Source organism: Sciurus vulgaris (assembly GCF_902686455.1).
Source record: "Sciurus vulgaris genome assembly, chromosome: X".
NCBI classification, from domain to species: Eukaryota; Metazoa; Chordata; class Mammalia; order Rodentia; family Sciuridae; genus Sciurus; species Sciurus vulgaris.
Window position 1 is genome coordinate 25,351,830 of NC_136471.1, and position 25,570 is coordinate 25,377,399.

The following is a 25,570-nucleotide window of genomic DNA, read 5'->3' on the forward strand; positions in this document are numbered from 1 at the left end:
AAGTCACAATTAAACTTTCAATAATTTAATCTAAGTATATATCTAGATATGTAAGAATACATATACATGTAGTTGTTTGTAATAATATCCTTCATAGTAAATAAATGGAACTACCATAAATGTTAAACACTATTTAAATGAATAAATTACCATGCTTTCATAATATGAATGACTATTTTTGAAGTTGTTAAAGAATACTTAATTCTCATAATATATAATTTTTTTAAATATAGGAAACTAATGTTCATAAATATTTTTTAAAAAAACTGGATCTAAATTCTCTACAAATGTACCCATGTATAAATATTTAACAAAAACCAAACTACAGAAAGTCTTAAATCAAAATGAAAATAATGGTTATCTTCTGGTGGTTTCTTAGTTGATAGTATTTATTTTTATATGCATTTTTCCCTCATTTTGCAGAATAAAAATGATTTTGTAGAATGAACAATCATAAAACCCTATATATATTAGATTTTTATAAGTAGAGCATGGATTGTTCAACCTTATAAGAGACCAATTTTCTTCCCTTGAAATATAAGGGAAAAACATGTATGCAGAAAAACAATTGCCATAGATTTAGGAGTAATGAAGTTAGTGAGAAAATTTTAGATGGCTTCAATTTTCTGAGTAAAAAGGAAAATAAAATATTTGTGTGTGTGTGTGTGTGTGTGTGTGTGTGTGTGTGTGTGTGTGTGTGTGTATTTTGAATGCAGGGGATTGAAAACCAATTGGGAACATCATTAGTCAACCTACCTAAAATCTTGTATTTATATTTAAATTTTTATTTACAAGATGTTTAAGTTAGTCACTTTGTTGATTACTTTAAACCTACTCAATACCTTTTTTATAATACTTTTCAATCTTTTGGATAAAATTAAGTGATTTTAAATATATACATTTTTAATTATTCTTAATTATTTGTACACACTATGCTACTCATTCATTTATCCAAGCATATTTTGACTTCAATGATCAGAGTCTAACATTCAAAAGGCACTCCAAGATGTTGATTTTGAATTTGAATTACTAAATATCTTTTTTTCTGCCTTACCTATAATATGTTATCATGAAGAAGGGAAAATACACTTTAGTGATATAATTAATATTGGAGACCACAGCCAGCAAACACTTTATATAACTTTTGATTTCATGACTAGTGCTCTGAAAAATATTCCTATTATAGTCAATGGAATATAGAGAGTAATTATGTGTTTCCTATTAATCACAGTATTTTGTTATCTAAAATTTGCTGAAATATTAAATCTTAAGCAAAATATTATCTGTAAGTTTCAACTCAATTTTACAGTCTCATATAAGGCAAGGCATTACTGATGCATCTCAAATGCATACATATGCTTTGGGTGTTACCAAGAATCATTTTTGACTGTGAAAAATGTGTTCCCTTTTCCAAGACAAAGACTATTTTAAACATGTTTTTAATAAATAAATGCCTTTCTTGAAAATCAGTATGACCAATGGTGGGTTTGGTCACTAAGACATATGAAGGTCAAATACATAATCTTCCATTGTTAAAACAAAAATATTGAAGTGTTATATTCCTGTTGAGTTACTAAAATAGTGGAGAGTGTATCAAGTAAGAAAAGGGCAATGACAGGAAGGAGATATTATGGTGATGATTCAGAAATAACTTAGGGGATGATTTTACAAAATAAAACGATTTTATTTTGAAAATGTCAAGGTGAGGAAAAGCAACAGTTCTGGCCTTTTTAATTACATGAGAATATCAGCCTGACATATTTATAGTTACTTTCTTTCTCATTATAGATAAAAAATATTCCACTCATTAGAACCATATACTCTTCTTTGATTTCCTTGATGTCAGTAGCAAAGTATTTATATGAACACACACATGCATATTTTCATTTTCAAGAGAGAAAGTGGAGTGATGCAATAAGGTGCACCAGAATTTCCCTCATTTTACAGAGACACTGACTTATTAATAATGCATGGATCAGTTTCTTTTGTGATTAATTCAGAAATCAATCAGGAGTTTCCTAAATCCAGATATGTATGAAGTCAGCTATATTGAAGCTAGTAGGAAAATTTGTCACACTCACTCACCATAATCCCTTTTCCCAGCTTACCATGGCATGATTGGGAGGAAGCTCCTAGAGTTTTCCATGTGAAGGTAAAGAGAAAATAGAAATTTGTCAGGGGGTTACCTATGAGAATGACTTCTGTCTTCCTTGAAATGAAACGATAAGGAGAGGCAGTCCAGTTTGGTGCCACTGAGAACAAAGATGGTGGTTTGGACTAGTCTCTTTTATCATTATCTCTTCTTCTAACTCAACATAGAAAAAGTGGGGAAAAAAAAAACCCAACACATAGTTTCTTTCTGGAGGGGTGTAGAAAATTCAAAGCTGCTGCATTTTTGGAGGGAAGTGGGACTGCCTGAGAGATGAATTTCAGTCTCACTTAGTTCAGGGTGCTGATGGGAACTGGAATATTATAGAACAAAAGCTGAAGTCTTGCCACTGCTTCAGAGGACTTGTGGCACAGAAGAAAGAAGCCAATACAACATGGTGACTTCTCCATCATGGGGGTCAAATAATAGTGGGATATTTTTCCAACATTGTAGAACCTTAGAGGGCTTCCTGAAGCATAGTTTTCTTTTTCACCCAACCTAGAGTGCTGAAAGCATTAAGCCTAGTCTGGAAATTTAGGAGTCACAGGAAAAAAAATGGGAGCAAGGCAGATTGCAGCAGCTCCAGATAACTCCCATATCAGAGAAAAACAACAGAGAAAGCAAGATATTACAAGCTCAGTATAACAAAAAGTGGCTAATTCTTCTACTTGGGATTTACATGTCCAATTGCAGAGAAGACACATCCATAAGAAAAAACTTGATTCTGCCACAATCTGTGTCAGCATGTATAGTAAAGTTCTTTTCTTTTCCAGTGCCATTCTATAAAGACGGAGAGAGGTGACTCATTTTCAAATGTGTGGACCCCAGCTAAAAATTTTAAGGCACATGAAAACAGGAAGAAATGATATTATCAATGGAAGAAAGCAAATCCCAAGAAACCTATGCCAAATAAGTGAAGGTGTATAAATTAAGCAAAAATATTCAAAATAGCCATCATAAAGATGCTCACTGAGCATAGAAAAATTATATATGAACAAAAGGAGAATATCAAAAAGAGATGGAAAATAAGAAAAAATAAATGAATTTTGGAGCTGAAGAAAAAAAATAACCATATTGAAAAATCCAACAGTAGAGTTCTTAAAGTATAAAAAAAATCAAGTTGAAGGCAGGTCACTTGAAATCATCTAGTCTGAGGAACAAAACCAGAAAGAAGGGAGACAGGGGTGGAGGTGGGTGAGCCTGAGATAATTATTATATGCCAAACAATATATGTCCAGTGAATGTCTCAGAAGGAGACAGAGAAAAGGACAGATGTTTATTTAAAGGAATAATGGGTGATAATTTCCCAAACTTGAGTAAGAAAATAAATGTCAATATCAAGAAACTTAATGGACCTCATCTAGGACGAATAAAAAGAGGACTGAATAAGACACCATAAAGTCAAAAGATAAATAGGGAAATTTGAAAATAGCAAGAGAAAAATCATCACACACAGATGAATTCTCATAAGCCTATATATTAGTCCCCTTATCTAAAGGTGAGATTTTTCAGGCCACCAATGACTATCTAAAAACACAAATAGTACTAAACCCTCTGTGTACTACTTTTTTTTTTCCTATGCATATATATCTATAATAAATTAGGCTCAAAAAGAGATTAACAAAGGCAGCTTATGGTAAGAAAGAACAATTATAACAATGTTTGGCAGTAAAAGTTACGTGAATATGTTCTATTTTTCTCTCTCAAAATATAATATTCTACTATATTCACCCTACTTTTATCTGGAATGTGTGTGATGATATCATATCTATGTTGTAATAAAGTAAAATGAAATAAACAAACAACTTGGGCATTTTGATGTAGTGTTAGAGAACTATTGGCTTCTGATAATGTGCCAAACTTGCAGATTGCTTATTTCTAGAATTTTATATGTAATATTTTTGGATTTCACTTGACTGCCAGTAACTGAAACTGAAGATAATTAATGGAAAGGATAAAACACTGTATATGATTTTTCAGCAGAAAACTTGGAGACCAGATGTGAATGGGATAATATATCAAAATTTCTGAAATAAAAACATCTTTCAATCAACAATACAATATTCAATAAGACTGTCCTTAAAAATAGAAGAAGAAATAAAACATTTCAAATAAACAAAAGCTGAGGGATTTATCACTAGACCTACTGTACAGGAAATGTAAAAGATAATTCCTCAAGTTATAATGAAAAGATGTTAAATAATAACAGGAAATGTAAAAAAAACTTGGTAAATGTAAAGATACAAAAAAAAAATTAGAATACTGTAATACTTGTACATGAATCACTTTTCATTCTGATATGCAAGTTAAAAGAAAAGAATATAAATAACCATATAAATATGTTGATGGATTCACAATATGAAAAGGTATAATTTGTAACATCAATGAAGTGGGATGATATAAAATGGCAAAACTGTTTTATGTGATGTAAGTTTTTATCAACTTATAATTGTAAGATATTTTATTTAATCCCCATTGCAACTACAAATCAAAAATACCTATACAAGATACCCTAAAGAAAATTAGACTCTGTGGAAAACAAATAGTTGGTACTTCCTCAGCTCTCATTTAATAATCAACCCAGAAGAATTGTGTAATCTCAAAATATGTGGGTAATTTCTCTCACTAGCAAGCAAGCAATCACTTTGGCAATGAATAGATGTGGGGTGCCCTCCAAATTATTTTAGACGTTATTTACCTGGAGATAGCAACATCAGACTCCACAGTTTGATGGCTCAGTCTTCTAGACTGTTCCAACCTCATTTCAGATGTCTATCAAAATTCCCAGCTTGTTTCTACCTGTGCTTCTGACCTGTGGAAATTAAGTCCCACAACTCTCTCCTTGGGTTTGATTAATTTGCTTGAGCAGCTCACAAACTCAGGGAGAAATTTACTTACATTTAAAAGTTTCTTATAAATTATATTATTATTTAGGATACAGATAAATAGATGTATTGGATGAGTTATAAGAAGTATGGTGCAAAGCTTCCATGTACTCTGGGTGTACCACCCTCCAGAAATCTCCATATATTCAGCTATGTAGAAGCTCCTAGAATCCTGTCTTGGAAGTCTTATGGAAACTTTCTTGAGTATTTAACACTAAAGGCATGGGTGGGGACACACAGAAAGACCAGTCTGTTCAAATCTGTCAGCATCTTTGTGGCAGTGGGACAGATTCCCTTCCCATATTGGCGATCTTATCATTTACTATGTGACAAAGTAGGTGAGTATTTCATTATTTTCAGCAGCTTTAATTGTGTGAGGGGGAATGTTAGAGTTTATATGACATACTTTGGGGAGGAAATTAGGAACCATGAACCATGGATGAAAAGAGATGATAGATGATAGATACATAGAGATGAAATATCAAAAATTGAAAGCATATCCCTATAAAAAAATTAACAAAACACAATGAAAACCAGCCAGGGGGAGAAAAGAAAGGAAAAGGCTATACCACTGACAGAAAGCAATTAAAAAGATACCATTGTAAATCCCTATCAGTAACTACTTTAATTATATGTGGATTAAACTCTCCAATCAAAGCAGATAGTTCAACTAAATGAATTAAAAGAAATGTAAGATCCAACTGTATATTTTGTGTGAAGGACATGTTATATCTATGGACACACATCACCTGAATGTCTAAGGGTACAAAAACAAATCCCATTGAAAGTGTGACCAAAGGAACTAGAAAAAGAACAAACTAATCCCAAATTCAGTCAAAGGAAATAGCAAAGATCAGAGTATGAATAAAGGATATGGAGACTAGGAAATAAACAGAAATATTTGACAAAATTAACAAGTGTTTCTGGAAAGATAAATAAAATTGACGCACAGAATAAGAGAAAAACCCTTGAATAAATGAAATCTAACTTGAAAAGAGACATTGCAACAGGTAACCTCTGAAATAAGCAAATACTGTTAGTCTACCATGAATAATAATTTGTGAAAATTGTATAATATATAACCAAGAAGAAATTAATAGATTAATAGAAATATAATATTTAAGAAAAATAAATCATGAAGAAAAAAATCTGAACATAGTTGTAAACAGTAAGGAAACTGAATTACAAATTTACAATATGCTGACAAAAAAGCCCAAGATCACACTTTATCTTCAGAGAATTCTATCAAGCATTTAAAGAAAAGTGAATGCCTTTCCTTCTCAATCTCATTCAAAATTTGATAAAGGTATATTCACATTTTATGATGCCAGCATTACATTGACACCAAAGCCAAACAAGAGTACTACAAAGAATGTATAACATCCTCAAAAGAACACTAGCAAACTTAATTTAGCAGCATATTAAAAGAAACCTATAGCATTATCAATTGGGATTTAACTCTACAGTGTAGGGATGAATCAACGTATAAAACTCAATGATACTAAGCAACTCAGTGAAACCCTGTCTCTAAAATACAAAATAGGGCTGGGGATATGGCTTAGTGGTCAAGTGCCTCTGAGTTCAATCCCTGGTACCAAATAAATAAATAAATAAAGCAATCAATGAGGTTTATATCTTGAGACACCTACCAGACACTAGAAGCCCAATATCAAGGTACCTACAGGTTAGTCACTGCTGCTGTCACCAACTCGGGACGTGGTCACTTACATTCAGGGATAACAGCCAGGACCTGAAAGATCATCACCAAGGGCCCTGCAGGCTTGGCTGCATCTGAAGTATCCCTGCTAGGTGTGCTAATAGCCACCATCTTGCTGCAGAGGGAGGAGAAAGCCTTGCAAGTTGTAGGTAGGTGGAAAAAGAGTGTGAGGGCATCTTGATCCTGGCTCATCCAGCCAACCAGCCCAAGCACCCACTGGGATCCCAGACACAACTCAGGAGCACTTGTTGGGACACAAAATCAGCCTGGTCCATGACTCCACCAAGTACCTGGTCCTGCTGGTTTGGCAACCAACAGGGCCCTCCAACTCCTCAATCCCCAGTCTCCCAACCATTCCCCGGACACCAACCAGCCCAGCACCTGAAACTATGTGGCTGATACACAGCTTCCAATGGCTGGTCCTGATTTGCCCAATACAGAACAACTTTCTGAGATAAGCATGGAGGTCCCGTGGCTCAGCCCTCAGGACCTCCAGGGAGAGAGGTTCCTGACTGGGAAGTTGAAAGGGCAGGGGCAGGAGAGACACAATTTAGAGACCAAATGATAGACCAGGAATTATAGACCAGGTTGGTGTCCACAAATGAGGGAAGGGGCCAGGACAAGGCTCCTGTGTCAGATGAGTGGACCCCAAAGGAGAGTCCTGGGGTGCAGTCTTCCAGAGGGACTGGAAATTGCTATACCCCGCCTCCAGGAGTCCTGCCTCCAAGTCTGATCCTCCCACCTTAGGAACTGTCATCATCCTGAGGGTGGAGTTACCAGCAAACTCCAGACAGCCGAGCCTACCAGAGGAGAAGGGAGGCAGAAAAGATATTGAACTGCAACAGAAACAATTGTTCAATTTTCCTTCAAGACTCTTTTTTTCTTTTTTCTTTTCCCACTCTCACATCCCCATTATCTTTGAAAGCAAGTACTTTTCATGCATCAAGCTACTGAGGACTGGGAGGTTTGAATAGTATATTACAACTTTGTTGTAGTTTGTTTTTATTACTCACTCTATTATTCTCATATTTATCTTTTCCCTTGATGTCTCTTTCTCCCTTTTCCTCATGCTAACAACCAAATACTTTGATTACTATTTCACTTTTCCTATGATCTAGAATCTCTATATTTTCACTTATTATCTCATTAACAATACATCCTACACCCCTCCCCATTCTCTCTTCATCCAACAATAGAAATTGTAGACCTTATTGTGACTCTATTATTTATGCTGTAGATAATATTCAAACACTTCACCTCTGTTTATTACAACATTACTGTTAACATCTTAATAGGAACTATTTGGTATAAGGCTGCATATTGGTTGCATTGGGTGCTGTTAATATTGATCTACCCCTTAAAAGTGAGGTATTGGAAACCTGTAGGAACACTATAAATCTACAGAATGGAAACTGTAATACCTGAGATCCACACTGCTAGAGGGGAAGACGTATGAACAACATGAAAAAATAAGGAAAGAAAGAGCCCCAAACAAATGAAGATGCTATAGTAATAGAATCCATTGACAGCATGGTAGAAGAAATATCAGAAAGGGAGTTCAGAAGGCACATAATAATCTGCAAAATAAAGGAAGACATAAGACAGCAAATGCAGGAAGCAAAAGATTGTTGCAATAAGAAGATAGAGATTTTGAAATAAAACCAAACAAAAATCATTGAAATGAAAGAAACAATAAACCAAATTAAAAACTCAATAGAAAGCATCACCAACAGACTACATCACTTGGAAGACAGAACCTCAGACAATGAAGACAAAATATTTAATACTGAAAATAAAGTTGACCACACAAAGAAGATGGTAATAAATCATAAACAGAACCTCCAATAATTATGAGATAACATGAAAAGACCAAATTGAAGAATTATTCGAATTGAGGAAGGCACAGAGATACAAACCAAAGGAATGAACAATCTATTCAATGAAATAATATCAGAAAATTTTCCAAACATATAGAATGAAACAGAAAATCAAATACAAGAGACTTAGAGGACACTAAATGTAAAAAATTACAGCAGATCCACAAACACATTTATACTGAACATGCCCAAAATACAAAATAAAGATAGAATTTTAAAGGCTTCCAGAGAAAAGTATCAGATTACATATAGGGGGAAACCAATTTGAATATTAGCAGATTTCTCAACCCAAATTCTAAATGCTAGAAGGTGCTGGAACAATATATACCAAGCTGTGAAAGAAAATGGAGCCAACCAAAAATCTTACATCCAGCAAAACTAAGCTTCAGATTTGATGACAAAATAAAATCCTTCCATGATAAACAAAAGTTAAAAGTTAAAAGAATTTACAAATAGAAAGTCTGCGGTACAGAATGTTCTCAACAAAATATTCCATGAGAAGGAAATGAAAAACAACAATGAAAGTCAGCAAAGAGAAAAACTACCCTAAAGGAAAAGTCAAGCAAAGGAGAAACCAAACCAAAAATAAGCCAAAATGACTGGGAATACAAATCATACCTTCAATAATTACACTGAATATTAATGGCCTAAACTCATCAATCAAAAGACATGGACTGACAGATTGGATGTTTAAAAAAGACCCAACAATATTCTGTGTCACAGGAGACTCATCTAATAGGAAAAGACATCCACAGACCAAAGGTGAAAGGAGAAAAATAATATTGTGCACACGGACACAGTAAAAAAGCAGGAGCCTCTATCCTCATATCAGATAAAATGGACATAAAGTCAAAGTTAGTCAGAAGGGATAAGGAAGGACATTCATAGTGCTTAAGGGAACCATAAATCAAAAAGACATAACAATCATAAAAATTTATGCCTCAAACAATGGAGCATCTATGTATGTCAAAAAAACAAACAAACAAACAAAAAAACAACAACAAAAAGAAACCCCTCCCCAATTTCGAGAATCAAACAGACCACAACAAATAAAACTGGGTGACTTTAACACACTTCTCTCATACAAGATAGATCTTCCAAACAAAAATTGAACAAAGAAACCATAAAACTAATAATACAATAAATAATTTAGACTTAACAGACATATGTAGAATATTCCATCCATCAATGAGTGAATACATTTTCTTCTCAGCAGCACATGGGTCTTTCTCTAAGATAGATCATATGTTATGCCACAAAGTAACTCTTAGCAAGTACAAAAAAATAGAGATACTACCTTGCCTTCTATCAGATCATAATAGAATGAAATTAGAAATCAATGATAAAATAAAAATGGAAACTACTCTGACACGTGGAGATTACATAATGCACTACTGAATGATGCATGGATAGAAGAAGAAATCAGGGAGGTTATAAAAACATTCTTAGAGGTAAATGAGAACATTGATACAACATATCAAAATGTCTGGGACACTATGGAAGCAGTACTAAGAGGAAAATTCATTGCATAGAGCACATTCAATAAAAGAATTAAAAAATCAACAAATAAATGACCTAACATTACATCTGAAAGACCTAGCAAAAGAAGAAAAAATCAACACTAAAGGTAGAAGACAGGAAAAATTTAAAATCAGAGCTGATATCAATGAAACTGAAACAAAAGAAACAATTGGAAAAATTAACAAAAGAGTTGGTTCTTTGAAAAAAATAAATAAAATTGACAAACCCTTAGCCACACTAACTAAGGGAAGGAGAGAGAAAACTCAAATTACTAAAATTACTAAAATTCAGGATGAAAAAGGAAACACCATGATGGACACCACTGAAACACAAGATATAATTAGAAGCTATTTTGAAAATCTGTACTTCAACAAAATAGAAAATCTCAAAGATATAGACAAATTTCTAAAGACATATGATCCACCCAAACTGAATTATTTATTTATTGTAAACAAATGGGATACATGTTGTTTGTCTGTTTGTACATGGGTTAAAGGCATACCATTTGTGTAATCATAAATTTACATAGGGTAATGGTGTTTGATTCATTCTGTTATTTTTCCCTTCCCCCCACCCCTCCCACCCTTCTTTTCCCTCTAAACAGTCCTTTTTTACTCCATTCTTGCCCCCCTCCCTAACTCTAACCCTAACCCTAACCCTAACACTAACTCCCCCCACCCTCCCCCTTATGTGTCATCATTCACTTATCAGTGAGATCATTCGTCCTTTAATTTTTTGAGATTGGCTTATCTCACTTAGCATGATGGTCTCCAATTTCATCCATTTGCCTGCAAATGCCATAATTTTATCGTTCTTTATGGCAGAGTAATATTCCATTGTATATATATACCACAGTTTCTTTATCCACTCATCAATTGAAGGACATCTAGGTTGGTTCCACAATCTGGCTATTGTGAATTGAGCAGCTATGAACATTGATGTGGCTGTATCTCTGTAGTATGCTGATTTTAAGTCCTTTGGGTATAGGCCAAGGAGTGGGATAGCTGGATCAAATGGTGGTTCCATTCCAAGTTTTCTAAGAAATCTCCACACTGCTTTCCAGAGTGGCTGCACTAATTTGCAGCCCCACCAGCAATGTATAAGTGTACCTTTCTCCCCACATCCTCACCAACACCTGTTGCTTGTATTTTTGATAATGCCATTCTAATTGGGGTGAGATGGAATCTTAGGGTGGTTTTGATTTGCATTTCTCTTATTACTAGAGATGTTGAACATTTTTTCATATGTTTGTTGATTGCTTGTACATATTCTTCTGTGAAGTGTCTGTTCATTTCCTTAGCCCATTTGTCGATTGGATTATTTGTATTCTTGGTGTAGAGTTTTTTGAGTTCTTTATAGATTCTGGAGATTAGTGCTCTATCTGAAGTATGATTGGCAAAGATATTCTCCCACTCTGTAGGCTCTTTCTTCACATTACTGATAGTTTCCTTTGCTGAGAGAAAGCTTTTTAGTTTGAATCTATCCCAGTTATTGATTCTTGCTTTTATTTCTTCTGCTATGGGAGTCCTGTTGAGGAAGTCTGGTCCTAGGCCGACATGTTGAAGATCTGGACCTACTTTTTCTTCTATAATCTGCAGAGTCTCTGGTCTGATTCCTAGGTCCTTAATCCATTTTGAGTTGAGTTTTGTGCAGGGTGAGAGATATGGGTTTAGTTTCATTCTGTTGCATATGGATTTCCAATTCTCCCAGCACCATTTGTTGAAGAGGCTATCTTTTCTCCATTGCATATTTTTGGCGCCTTTGTCTAGTATTAGAAAGTTGTATTTATTTGGGTTTGTGTTTGTGTCCTCTATTCTGTACCATTGATCTACCTGTCTATTTTGGTACCTATACCATGCCGTCTTTGTTACTATTGCTTTGTAATAAAGTTGAAGTTCGGGTATTGCAGGCAGCTTCTCTGAGGAGAGGCAGCCTAAGGAGATTCGTCTGCGAAGGGCGAGGCTTCCAGGCCCAGGAGGTAGTTCCGTGTCCCTGGCATACACCATTTAAACAGATAAGCAATGAAATAGAAGTAGCCATGAAAACCCTACCAAGAAAATCCCAGGACCAGACAGATTCTCAGCCAAGTACTACAAGATCTTCTAACAAGAACTAATACCAATACTCCTCAAAATATTCCATGAAATAGAAAAAGAGGTAACCCTTCCAAACTCATTCTATGAAACAAGTATCACCCTGATACCAAAACCAGACAAACGAATATCATGGAAAGAAAACTTCAGATCAATATCCCTGATGAACACAGATGCAAAATTCTTAACAAAATTCTGGCAAATTGCTTAAAAAACATATTTAAAACAGTGCACCATGATCAAGTTGAGTTAATCCCAGAGATGCAAGGTTGGTTCAACATCTGGAAATCAATAACTATAATTCATCACAGCAATAGACTTAAAGTTAAGAATCATATGATAATTTCAACAGATGCAAAAAAAAAAAGCATTTTATAAAATATAGCACCACTTCATGTTCAAAACACTAGAATAAACGGGGGTAGTAGGGACATAGGTCAACAATGAAAAAGCTATCTATGCTAAGTCCAAGGCCAACATCATCCTAAATGGAGAAAAATTGAAAGCATTCCCCCTAAAAACTGGAACAAGGCAGGGATGCCCTCTTTCACCACTTCTATTCAATATTGTTCTTGAAACTCTAGCCAGAGCAATTAGACAAACCAAAGAAATTAAAGGGATACGAATTGGAAAAGAGGAACTCAAACTATCCCTGTTTGCTGATGACATGATTATATATTTAGAGGAACCTGGAAATTCCACCAGAAAACCCTTAGAACTCATAAGTGAATTCAGTAAAGTAGCAGGTTACAAGATCAATGCTTACAAATCCAATGCATTTTTATACATAAGTGATGAATCTTCAGAAAGAGAAATTAGGAAAACTACCCCATTCACAATAGCATCGAAAAAAATAAAATACTTGGGAATCAATCTCACAAAAGAGGTGAAAGACCTCTACAATGAGAACTACAGAACACTAAAGAAAGAAATTAAAGAAAACCTTAGTAGATGGAAAGATCTCCCATGTTCCTGGATAGGCAGAATTAATATTGTCAAAATGGCCATACTACCAAAAGTGCTATACAGATCCAATGCAATTCCAATTAAAATCGCAATGACACACTTCACTCATAGAAATAGAGACTAGAAACCCTGCATCAAATTGAAGAAAAAGTAGGCTGGAATCTTCAGCATGTCCGCTTAGGACCAACCATCCTTAACAAGACTCCCAAAGCACAAGAAATAAAATCAAGAATCAATAAATGGGATGGACTCAAACTAAAAAGATTTTTCTCAGTAAAGGAAACAACAAATAATGTGAAGAAAGAGCCTATAGAGGGGGAGAAAGTCTTTACCACATGCACTTCAGATAGAACACTAATCTTCAGAATTTATAAAAAACTCAAAACCCTTAACACCAAAGAAAAATTAACCCAATCAATAAATGGGCTAAGGAACTGAGCAGACACTTCACAGAAGAAGATAAACAATTGATCAACAGATATATGAAAAAATGTTCAACATCTCTCATAATTAGAGAAATGCAAATCAAAGCTACCCTAGCATTTCATCTCACTCCAGTGAGAATGGCTATTACCAAGAATACAAGCAACAACAGGTGTTGGCAAGGATGTGGGGAAGAAGGTACAGTCATACATTGCTGGTGGGGTTGCAAATTGGTGCAGCCACTCTGGAAAGCAGTGTGGAGATTCTTTAGAAAACTTGGAATGGACCCACCATTTGACCCAGCTATCCCACTCCTTGGCCTATACCCAAAGGACTTAAAATCAGCATACTACAGAAATACAGCCACATCAATGTTCATAGCTGCTCAATTCACAATAGCCAGATTGTGGAACCAACCTAGATGTCCCTCAATTAATGAATGGATAAAGAGTCTGTGGTATACATACACAATGGAATATTGTTCAATCATAAAGAAGAATACAATTATATCATTTGCAGGTAAATGGATGAAATTGGAGTATATCATGCTATGTGAGATAAGTCAATCACCCCCCCAAAATAAAGGCCAAGTGTTTTCTCTGCTAATTGGATATTGATACATAACAAGGGAACATGGGTGGGGGGTAAGGGAAGAATGGAGGAAATTTAGATTGAGCAGTGTGAAATAAGGGGAGGGGAGCAAGCAGCAGGTGGTAAATATGGTGGAATGAGACAGACATCATTACCCTACGTACATGTATGATTACACAAATGGTGTGATTGTACATCATGTACAACCATAGAAATGAAATGATGTACTCCATTTGTGTATAATGATTAAAGAATGCATTCTACTGTCATGTGTAATTAAATAGAACAAACAATAAAAACAATCAATGAGGATGATAAATTATATTAACATGATAAATAGAAATCACATGACCATCCTAGTAGAATGGAAATTTTTTTTTTTTAAATTCAACCTGTTTTCATGATGAACACACTAGTAATAGAAGGAAATTACCTCATGTTATAATGGCCAGCTATAAAATGTCCATAGCTAACATTACACTCAAACATGAAAAAACTAAAATCCTTTCTTCTAAGATCAAGAACAAGGCAAATATGAGCATTCTCATCATTTCTATTTAACAGAGTACTGGAAGTCCTAAACTGAACAGTCAGGCAATTAAAAGAAATAAAATACACTATTAGAAATGAAGAAGCCAAAACTATTCGTTTGCAAAAACATCATCATATATATATATATAACTTTTAAAATTTCGGAAGACAAATGTTAGATTTCAAACAAATACAACGAATTTCCTGAATAAAATTTAACATGCAAATATTAATTGTGTTATTATACACTATCAACGAAAAATGCTAAAAATTAAGAATAAGACATTATTGAAAGAAATTAAAGAAGATACAAATATATGAAAAACATATCACATGTTCATGCATAGAAAGGCTTAATAGTATTAGAATTTTCATGCTACATAAAGTGATCTACAGATTGAATGCAATTTATATCAATTCCATTTTTTTAAGAAATCATAAAAATATCCTACTATCCTTATATGGGTTCACAAAGAAGCCAGACGTATCAGACAACGTTGATTTTTGCCTTTTTTAATTGTAGGTGGTCACAACACCTTTATTTTATTTATTTAATTTTAGGTGGTACTGAGGATCGAGTCCAGTGCCTTATATGTTCTAGGCAAGCACTCCACCACTGAGCTACCAAACCAGCTCTCATCAGACAACCTCAAGAAGGAAGCTGCAGATATGAGAATTCACGATTTCAAAGTGCACTCCAAATTTACAGTAATCAACATAGTTCAATGAAATGGAATAGAGTTCACAACTAAAGATACATATGAGCCAGGTATGGAAGGGCACCCCTGAAATCCCAGTGACTTAGAAGGCTAAGGCAGGGGGATAGCAAATTCAAGACCAGTCTCATCAAATTAGCGAGGCCCTAAGGACTTAGGGAGACTCTGTCTCAAAATTAAAACATGAAAACAGAGCTGGGAATGTGGTTCAGTGGTTAAGCACCACTGGGTTCAATCCCTGGTACCTCAATAAATACATAAATAAAATATATATGTAATGTCTAACAATTTATGACAAGGGTGTCAACACTACTCCATAGGTAAGAGTTTCTATCAAATTTGGTTGGAAAACTGAATATCCACATGCAAAAAAAAAATGAAATTAGACCCTTATCTTACACAATGCATACAATTCAAATCAAAATAGATCAAAGAATTAAATATAATACCCAATAAACTAAAGCACTTAGAGAAAACATAGGAAGAAATGTTATAACAATGATTTTAGCATTGACTTCCTGGATTCAACACCAAAGGTGTGGACAACAACAACAACAAAATGTATGCAACTGGGAATAAAGTCTTCTGCAAAAGAAAGGAGGCAATTGACAAAATGAAATGACAACCTGAGGAATTGGAGAAATTATTTCAAATAATATGTCTGATAAGGTTAATAAAAATATATAAAATATTTTATAACTCAATAGCAAAAATAATACCTGATTAAAAACTGGGCATAGCTCTTAAGTAAGACAGTTCCCCCCAAAATACATACAAATGTGCAAAAGGTTTATAAAAGGATGTTCAACACTAAAAATCATCAAGAAAATGAAATCCAAACCACATTGAGGTATGATCTCATACCTGTCAGCATGGCCATTATCATAGAAACAGAAAATAACAATCATTCATGAAGATGCAGAGAAATTGGAACACTTATATACTACTGGTATAATGAAAATGGATCAACCAACCTAGAAAACAGTGTGATTTTCCTGAAAAATTAAACATATAATTCCCATAAGATACAACAATGTTTCTGTCTTCATCTGTTTTCTCTTGTTATAAATAAACACCATAGGGTGGGTAAATTTTTTTAAGAATGTTTATTTAACCCTTGGTCCTAGAGGCTGGAATATCCAAGGTCAGTTGATTGAATCTGGTGAAGAACTTCTTGCTGATGGGAACTCTGCAAAATACTAAAGTGGTTCAGGGCATCTCATGATGAGAGGGATGCATTCAAGAGAGAGCCAAATTGGCTTTTATAACAATGACTCTTCAATATAATCCATTAATACATTAATTCATAATGGATCAATCCATTCATGAAGGCTGTACTCCATGATCTTATCATATTTAAAGATGATACCTTGTTGTACCTCTTAATATAGTAAAACTTGAGTTAAACTCAACATAATTATTTGTTGGAATATTTAAAATATAAAATATTCATTCTGAGTACTCAATTAAAAGAATTAAAAACAGGATCTGAAACAGGTATTTTCACTCTCATGTTCATTGCAGTATTATTCACAATAACCAAGAAATAGAAACAATCTTAGTGTTGATCAACTGATGAATGGATAAAGAAATTGTCATACATGTACAAAATAAAATGCTATTCAGTCATAAAAAGAATGACATAACATAATTTGGAACAATGTGGATATATCTATATATCATTCTGATCAGTGAAATAAGTCACATGCAGAACAAAAATTACCATGTGATCTCGTTAATATGTGAGATCCAAAAAAGCTGATCTCATAGAATTTTGGAGGATAATTGTGGCTACCATAAGCAGAAGAGAGTAAGGAGAGGATGGGAAATGGTTGATCAATCAATATTTTTACATTAGATAGAAGTAAGAAGCTCTGGTGTGCTGTTGCACAGTAGGGCACTTAAAGATAACAATAATGTACTATGCATTTCAAAAAGCTAGAAATGATTTTAATATTGTTACCATAGAGAAATGGTCAATTTTGAGGTGACAGATGTATTTAGCTTGATTTAAATATTATGTAATGTATACATGTATCAAAACATTACATGGTAGCCAACTAATATGTTAACATTTTATGTTTTTATGTAGCATTTTAAAAAATAAAATGAACACAAAAAACTGGAAAAAACACTTCATTTTAAATGTTTTAGCTTACTTTAAAATATTAATTACACAAACACAACTAATTCCATTTGATCATTGCAACTAATAAGATTATATACAATATTTGGATGCTCTTGATTAATTAGACCTGGCCACGGATCTTTCAAAAGCATAAGAAAAAAAATAAAAAAAACAACTTAATCTCATTTTGTTTGATCCTCTCCCAGTTTGTAGTTTTCAGGTTGTTATATTCTTCATAGGACAACCTTGTTCATATATGTATATGTGCCTGTAGATAGATACATATATAGATATCCCGTAGTCTCTCTCTCTTTATATATATATTTTTTTCACACACATACATACTTACACATATATGTATGTATGTATATAAATAAATATAAAATATCTAAGATATTTGGACAAAGAACAAATGGAATTCATTAATAATCTCATCATTATTACAACACAACCTTTATTAATATTTCCTTCTCAATTCTTTTCTAATTGGACATGAGTAATATTGTACGTGTAACTGTATACCATTTTGTACTTAAAATTATTCATTAACTCAAAGGTTTTATAGCTAATTTGAATTTACCATTTTATGTTATTATATTACCTACATTAGCCTAAATAGATTCACATTAATATTTGAAAGTTGTAGATGACATTACTACATAAACTTATAAAGCAAATGAATAATTTTAAGACCTTTACAATATTCCATTCAGTGAATGTAATGATATTAATTTAATCACTCATAAATTATTGAAAACATGAGCCTCTTCTATTTTTTCATTAATATAATTTCAAAGAATATCTTTCTTGAAAATTGTTTTCGACACTTGGGAATATCTCCTTTGGGTTTGCATAATTAGGATTTCTGGATGGAAGGATCTGAACATTTAAATGGTTTCTCATAAAATCTAAAACATTGATCTGAAGAAGTTCTGAACCAGTGTCCACTGCCAGAAGTACTGTACAAGTAGCCAATATCTCAGGCACTAACTCGGGTGGAAAAGAAAACTGAATATTTTGGGGTAAGTATTGCTTTTAATCCCTAAGTTCATTATTATCCATAACTGTATGTCTGCATTATGCAACCATTTGGACAGTCTTAACTACATTTATCTCTTGTATTCTCCTATAAGTTCTTTCCCCCACTAGTCAAAATTTGAATATTTATACATAATGTATCAAACTGTCTTTTCTTCCTCTACTGCAAGTGTATTCTATTATTTCCTATGAATTATCCCCATACCTTATAAAGGGCAACAATTTCATTACACAAGAAATTTCACTCCTCTCACTTACCCAAAGAATTTCTCTAAGTTGTTTTCTTTTGTTCCTCTAATATCAATTGTACCAGTTTTGCAACATCATTGCTGTCTATAAACATGTCATGATCCCTTTAGTTGTAATAAATTCTTCCCTTTGATCCTGTACGCTATTTAAGTTACCACAGTTTGTGACTTCTCCCCTTTAAGGAAAACACCTTGAAACAACTTAACTATACCTGTACCTCTCTTCTCCTCTCATTCTCTCTTTAAAAAATGCACACAAGTAAACAAAACACATATTTTAATAAATATTTATAAAACAAACAATATAACTGCATTATAAGTAGAAAATTAGAAATTTACTAGTACCCAAGAAACACCCCATTATCTTTTAATGTCTGATACTTCTTTTTTTAATTTATATTTTAATTTTTTACAGACTGCATTTTGATTCATTGTACACAAATGGGGTACATCATTTCATTTCTATGGTTGTACACAATGTAGATTCATACCATTCGTGTAATCATACATGTACATAGGGTAATGATGTCTGTCTCACTCCATCATCTTTTCATACCCTCTCCCTCTCATTTCCCTCTACATAATCCAAAGTTCCCCCATTCTTCTCTCACTCCCCACCCCAACCCCCATTATATATCATTCTCCACTTATCAGGGAAAGTATTTGGCCTTTGGTTTTTGGGATTGGCTTATTTCACTTAGCATGATATTCTCTAATTCCATCCATTTATTTGCAAATGCCATAATATTATTCTTCTTTATGGCTGAATAGTATTCCATTGTGTATATATATCAGAGTTTCTTTATCCATTCATCTGTTGAAGGGCATCTAGGTTGGTTCCACAATCTAGCTATTGTGAACTGAGCTGCTATAAACATTGATGTGGCTGTGTTACTGTAGTTTGCTGATTTTAAGTCCTTTGGGTATAAACTGAGGAGTGTGATAACTGGGTCAAAAGGTGGGTCCATTCCAAGTTTTCTAAGGAATCTCCACACTGCTTTGCAGAGTGGTTGCACCAATTTGCAATCCCATCAGTAATGCATGAGTGTCCCTCTTTCCCCACATCCACGCCAACATCTATTATTGTTTGTGTTCTTGAAAATAGTCATTCTAATTGGAGTAAGATGAAATCTTAGAGTTGTTTTAATTTGCATTTCTCTAATTACTGGAGATGTTGAACACTTTTTCATATATTTATTAATTGCCTGTGTGACTTCTGTAAAGTGTCTGTCCAGTTCCTTGGTTCATTTATTGATTGGGTTCTTTGTATTTTTGGTGTAAAGTAATCAAAACATCATTTCTTCCAAAATTCAAATCACTATTCTAGGAATTGTGATAATCACTTCTTTGCTACATTTTATACTTTTACCACATATGTATGTTTCCCTAAACAACTTGGTTTGCCTGTATCTGTTTCTAAAATATGAATAAATGGAAATTCACTCTATTCTTTTTTATTCTTTTACTCAACATAAACCCTCATCAATGACAACATTGTAGTTTATTCATTCTCATTGCTATAAAATATTCCATTGCATGAATATACTAAAATTAACTTATTTATTTTCTTGTGGATGAACATAAGAATTATTGCCTTATTTGGGTTATTACAAATTATGCTATTATGGGTATTCTCATACATGAATGTTGGTAAACCCTTACACGAGCTTCTCTGGGACATAATAAAATAAGGAATGGGCTTGCTATATCACACATGTGTATCATCAGCCATACTAGGTAATAAAAATGTCAGTTTCCTAAATTATTCACACCAAATTTTCTCTTATCAGAACCACTTGAGATTTTCCAGTACTCTACATTCTTGTGAACATAGAACATACAATATTGTCTGACTCTTAAATTGATCTCAATCTGGTAACTGAGTTATAGGACTCATAATTTAATATTTGTTTTCATAATGGCAAATAAGTTTGAATATCTTTTTATACATTGTTGGCCATATTCAAGTCTTCTTTTATGAAAAATATTTTCAGCTGTTTTAGAGGATTTTTATATAAAATTGTACTAATATTTTGTTTTCGGTGGTAATTCTCATCAGTTTAACATGTTTAAAATAGACCGTCTTGAGGCTTATTTTGCACTTTTATCTAGGTGTCATTTCATACACTGAAGAAATGATTGGTATTAATAAATGACTTTCTTAAAAGAATATTCTAAGTAAATAATCCTGGTAGATTAATGTCACATCAGAGAAAAGAACACTTTCCATGACGAAAGTTAGCTGAATTTGATACAGATTGGATACATGTTAGAACTCACATATATATCTTGATCAATTCTGGACTCAAAACAAATGAGGCTCATAGAAGTATATTTAAGTTACTTGTTATACCCTTAGAACTTTATAACTCAAAGATCCCTGAACATTAGCACATTTACTCCTTTCTTTGTACAGTTGAGGAAAGTAACTAAAATGATTGAAATGACTTATTCGAGTTTGCATATACATTTACTAACAGAATCAGGGCTAGCACACTCCTTTTTTGCACAGTGATTTTTGTTATCATTGTAAATTCATGTCAATTATATTAAAAATGTCAAGCTTGAGTAAGAATTTTATCTTAAAATAATTTCTTAAATATTTCAATTAATTTGAGATGATATAGTTTACTTCTTCTTCTTACTATTATTATTACTAATAATAATATTGCTACTACCACTTGAAATAACTTGCTTTGTGGTTGATTGTATTTGAAGTCAGTGAATTGCTGCAATTGTGCTTTGGTATATTTCCAAAGCTCTAGAACTGCATGGATGTGTAATTGGTTTACAGTATAGTAAATCAAATACAGTACTTTCAAATTAAAATACTGTTTTAATGCATCACCTAAAGTTCTCTGTATTTATATAGAATCTTTATAATTTTAGTGTATTTACCTCCTGGCCAATCTATCTCTCCTCTCCTTAAAAAATTTTAGTGTGTCATTTGTTAACACCTCTTGTTTATAATGTAACTACTTTGTAGATGCAGTGCTAATTGTATTTTTGGATTAACTTTGCATTTTCACTTAATTGATTCTGCTTTAATTTGAAGTGGTACAGTTTGGAATTTGCTAACAATTTAAAGCTCTTATCAAAGGCTTAAAAGGAAGACATAAAAAATGCTTTTATAAAAACTTGAAGTTCAATGACTTTTTATTTTATTTAAAAACTTGGCAGTGGCTGGGTGCAGTGGCACACGCCTGTTTTCCCAGCGGCTCCAGAGGCTGAGACAGGAGGATTGCAAGTTCAAAGCTAGCCTCAGCAATTTAGCGAGGCATGAAGCAACTCCGTGAGACCCTGTCTCTAAATAAAATACAAAATAGGACTGGGGATGTAGCTCTGTGGTTGAGTGCCCCTGAGTTCAGTCTCTGGTGTGCCTCCCAAAAATCAAAAATTTGGTAGGGTATAGTCAGGTAGAATAGTCACTTTAGGCTTTCAAAAATATTACAATATAATAATAAATAAGTTTTTGTGAAACAAATTTTAAAGGATATTTTTCTTTTTTTCTCCTCTGTCCTCTCTCTTCCTCTCTCTCTCCATTGCCAAAAAAGTAAAATCACATAGAAATCAAGTATACAAAGAGTTGACTCATCCCTTACTTCCTTTGTTTTGCATGTTTCATGAACCACTAAAATCTATGGTGGTCAGGTGCTAAGTGATATGTCCTTGGCCTACGTGGAAATAGAAATTAATTTTGCTCTGTTTTTCAAAACAATATTGCTGCATTAAATCATAATTCTCAAACCCCATTCTTCTCTTCTTAGTGACATCTATTGAAATTTCAGCTCTCCTTTCTTCTACTGTTCTTGCTCCTCCAACTTTAGAGTCTAAAATATTGAATTCAGATGATGTAAGGGTCCACTTTCTAGTTTGGTAAGAAGTACTGCTCAGAAAGACACTTTACAGAAAACTTGTGGGGAATAAATTTGCATAATTCTGAATTGTGCACAATTCTTCAAAAAGAAGTAGAAGTTACAAAATATGTTGTTTATTTGAAAATTTGTCAAACATCAATAGGATTGCTTAAAATATATTAATTAAAAAAAATTGAGTCAATCAAAATTTTCATCCATCTATGAACTTGAGATTCATAAAGAAAAGAAGAGACAAAGAGTTGCCCAGCATATTATAGACATTTGTCAGTTTTAAGTAATAAAATCTGCATATATTTTCCAATGTCTATAGGCTAAAACACAATGTTTCTATGAGTTTGGGAAGAATGGCATGGCATGACAATATGGAGACTGGTCTCAATATTTTTAGAACATTGTCCCACTGTGTTACAGATTACTTGAAACATACCCAAAGTTTGGATAATTTTCTCTCTGTGTGTTGGATCAATTTTTTGATTCCCTGAAAAATGTGTGTTATCAGTTGTTCCATGAAGCAAAAGACTTCTGAATTCAAGTTTTATTAATTTCTTCATTCATTTATTCATCCATCCAATATTTATTGTTCTCGTATTAAATCTACATTATTGTATAATATTTGCTTGAGGAAAATAACATACATGAGACAATTTCAATTTGGAATAAGAAAGGACACTAGTTAGACTTCTGATTCCCCTCTCCAATCCACAAACCTGCAAGAGATGGGCACGGATGGCATTCAAAATATCAGTCAGGAATAAACTAAAAAGTACTGGAAAAAGAAAAAAACCTGGAAAGACCAATGAGGAAGGAAAGAAATCTGTGTTAACTAGAAATTGTGAACTGAAGTAGGAAAGAGACACAAACCAGAAACCACAGACAGGAACAGATTGAGAGAAATGATGATTCATAAATTAATTAAAAATATTATTAGAAAACTATTGTGTCAACTTTTTCAAGTACGGTTCTGAGTGTTAAGGATATAGCAGTTAACAAAGCAAGGATCCCTGTCCCCACTAAGCTTACCTTCTAGCAGAAAGATTGAAATATTTTGCTAATTAAGTAAAACATTAACATGGATAAGTAATAAAGGAAAATAAAGCAGGGAAGAGGACAGGAAATTGCAAGGAAGGCATGCAAATTCAAATGAGGTGATTAGAATGGACTGTGCTGATTGGCTATTTGAGTAAAGACAAAGAGGTGCGGGGGAGAGCCATGGATTTTTCTGGGAGAAGAGCATCCCAGAGTGAGCAAATGTATTGTAGTGGCAGTTTTTCTGGCATGCATTAAAGAAATAAACAATTGGCCAATGTAACTGCTATAGAGTGAGCAAGGGTAAGTATAATAGGACATGGTGTCAGAGAGATAATGGTGAGTGAGACAAATCATGTACAGATTTATAGACCAAAGTGAGAGCTCTGGTCTTTAATCTGCATGGCATAGGAAGCCACTAGAGGACCAAGTAGAAAGAGTAACATGACATGATAATTTAAAACAGGGATACTCTAACTTGTATGTAAGATACAGACTACAGAAAAATAAAGCCAGACACTGTGGTATAGTAATAAAATGACTGGAATAATTTAGTTGAACAATACTAGTCTTTTGATCCAGGACAAGGTTTCTCATCTTGGCATTATTTACTTTTGGGACCAATAACTCTTTACCGCATGGGCCTTGAGGAGGTGAACTGTCCTGTGTATTATAATACATTCAGAAACTTCTCTGACCTCTACCTACCAGAGACCATTAGTAATCCTATCACAAATTCTGCATCCAGAATTATTATCAGGAACTCTAAATCCTTTCTTATGTAGGTCAATGTCAAAATATATAGCCTCTGGGTACTAGAGTTCACTCCTGACCTAGGAGAGTGCAGAGAAAATTGGGAGCCCTCTTCAGTTTATACTACAGTCTACTGCAACACCCCAATAATCAGGAAAAAATTATATCAGGTTGCTCTCCAGAACCTGATTGCTGGCTGAGTGTGATTTCAGCCATTCTATTCCGGTCTCTTACATCACCACATATAAAGACAAATAGACCAATCAATAGATAATTTCAAGATCCTATTTCTAATGCCTGAAGTTCCTTACCCAGGGATAAAATTTTGCCATTCAAATTGAGAGTTTAAGTTTGATAAGCAAATCAATCCAAAGCTTAATAGGCTGATTATGACCCTTCCATTTTGGAAAGGAAAGAGTGAAGGAGAAGCATGAAGAAGGACCTGAGAGTGAAGGACTGAATAGTGGGGAAAAGAGAAGGGAAGAAAAAAGAGGGCATATTATTACTGACTTCAAGAATATATAGAATGGATTCTTCTAAGTCTCTTTTGGGCAATGACAAACATGAAGCTATGTAATAATTTTCAGCTTGACAACTGTAAATATAAGAAATTCTGTCTTATAGGATTTGGGCAGATTTATTTAAATCCAGGAGATTTAATATGTGTTTATTTAAGGAATTTTTGTTGAGGAATTGCTGCATATTTAAATTGAAATTTTATTACAAATAGTATTTCTTCTATGGTCTCCTTTAAAGTGCTGTAAGAGTATGTGGTAAACAGAATATTTTCCATCTATGACTATCCTAGATAACAGAAGAACTTCTTTAGTACTCAAAATTTTCCTGTGGGCTTTGTGATGAAGCAAAGTAAACTTGCAAAATAAAAGTGAAATAATACTAAATAGAAACTGTAGCTAAAAATGAAAACCCTTTCATTCAATAGCTCCTGTGCTTAGAGGATTTCTACTCCATACATATTTGGTTTCAGCCTGAGGTGATGAGAGAAAATAACATTTGACACTGCAACAAG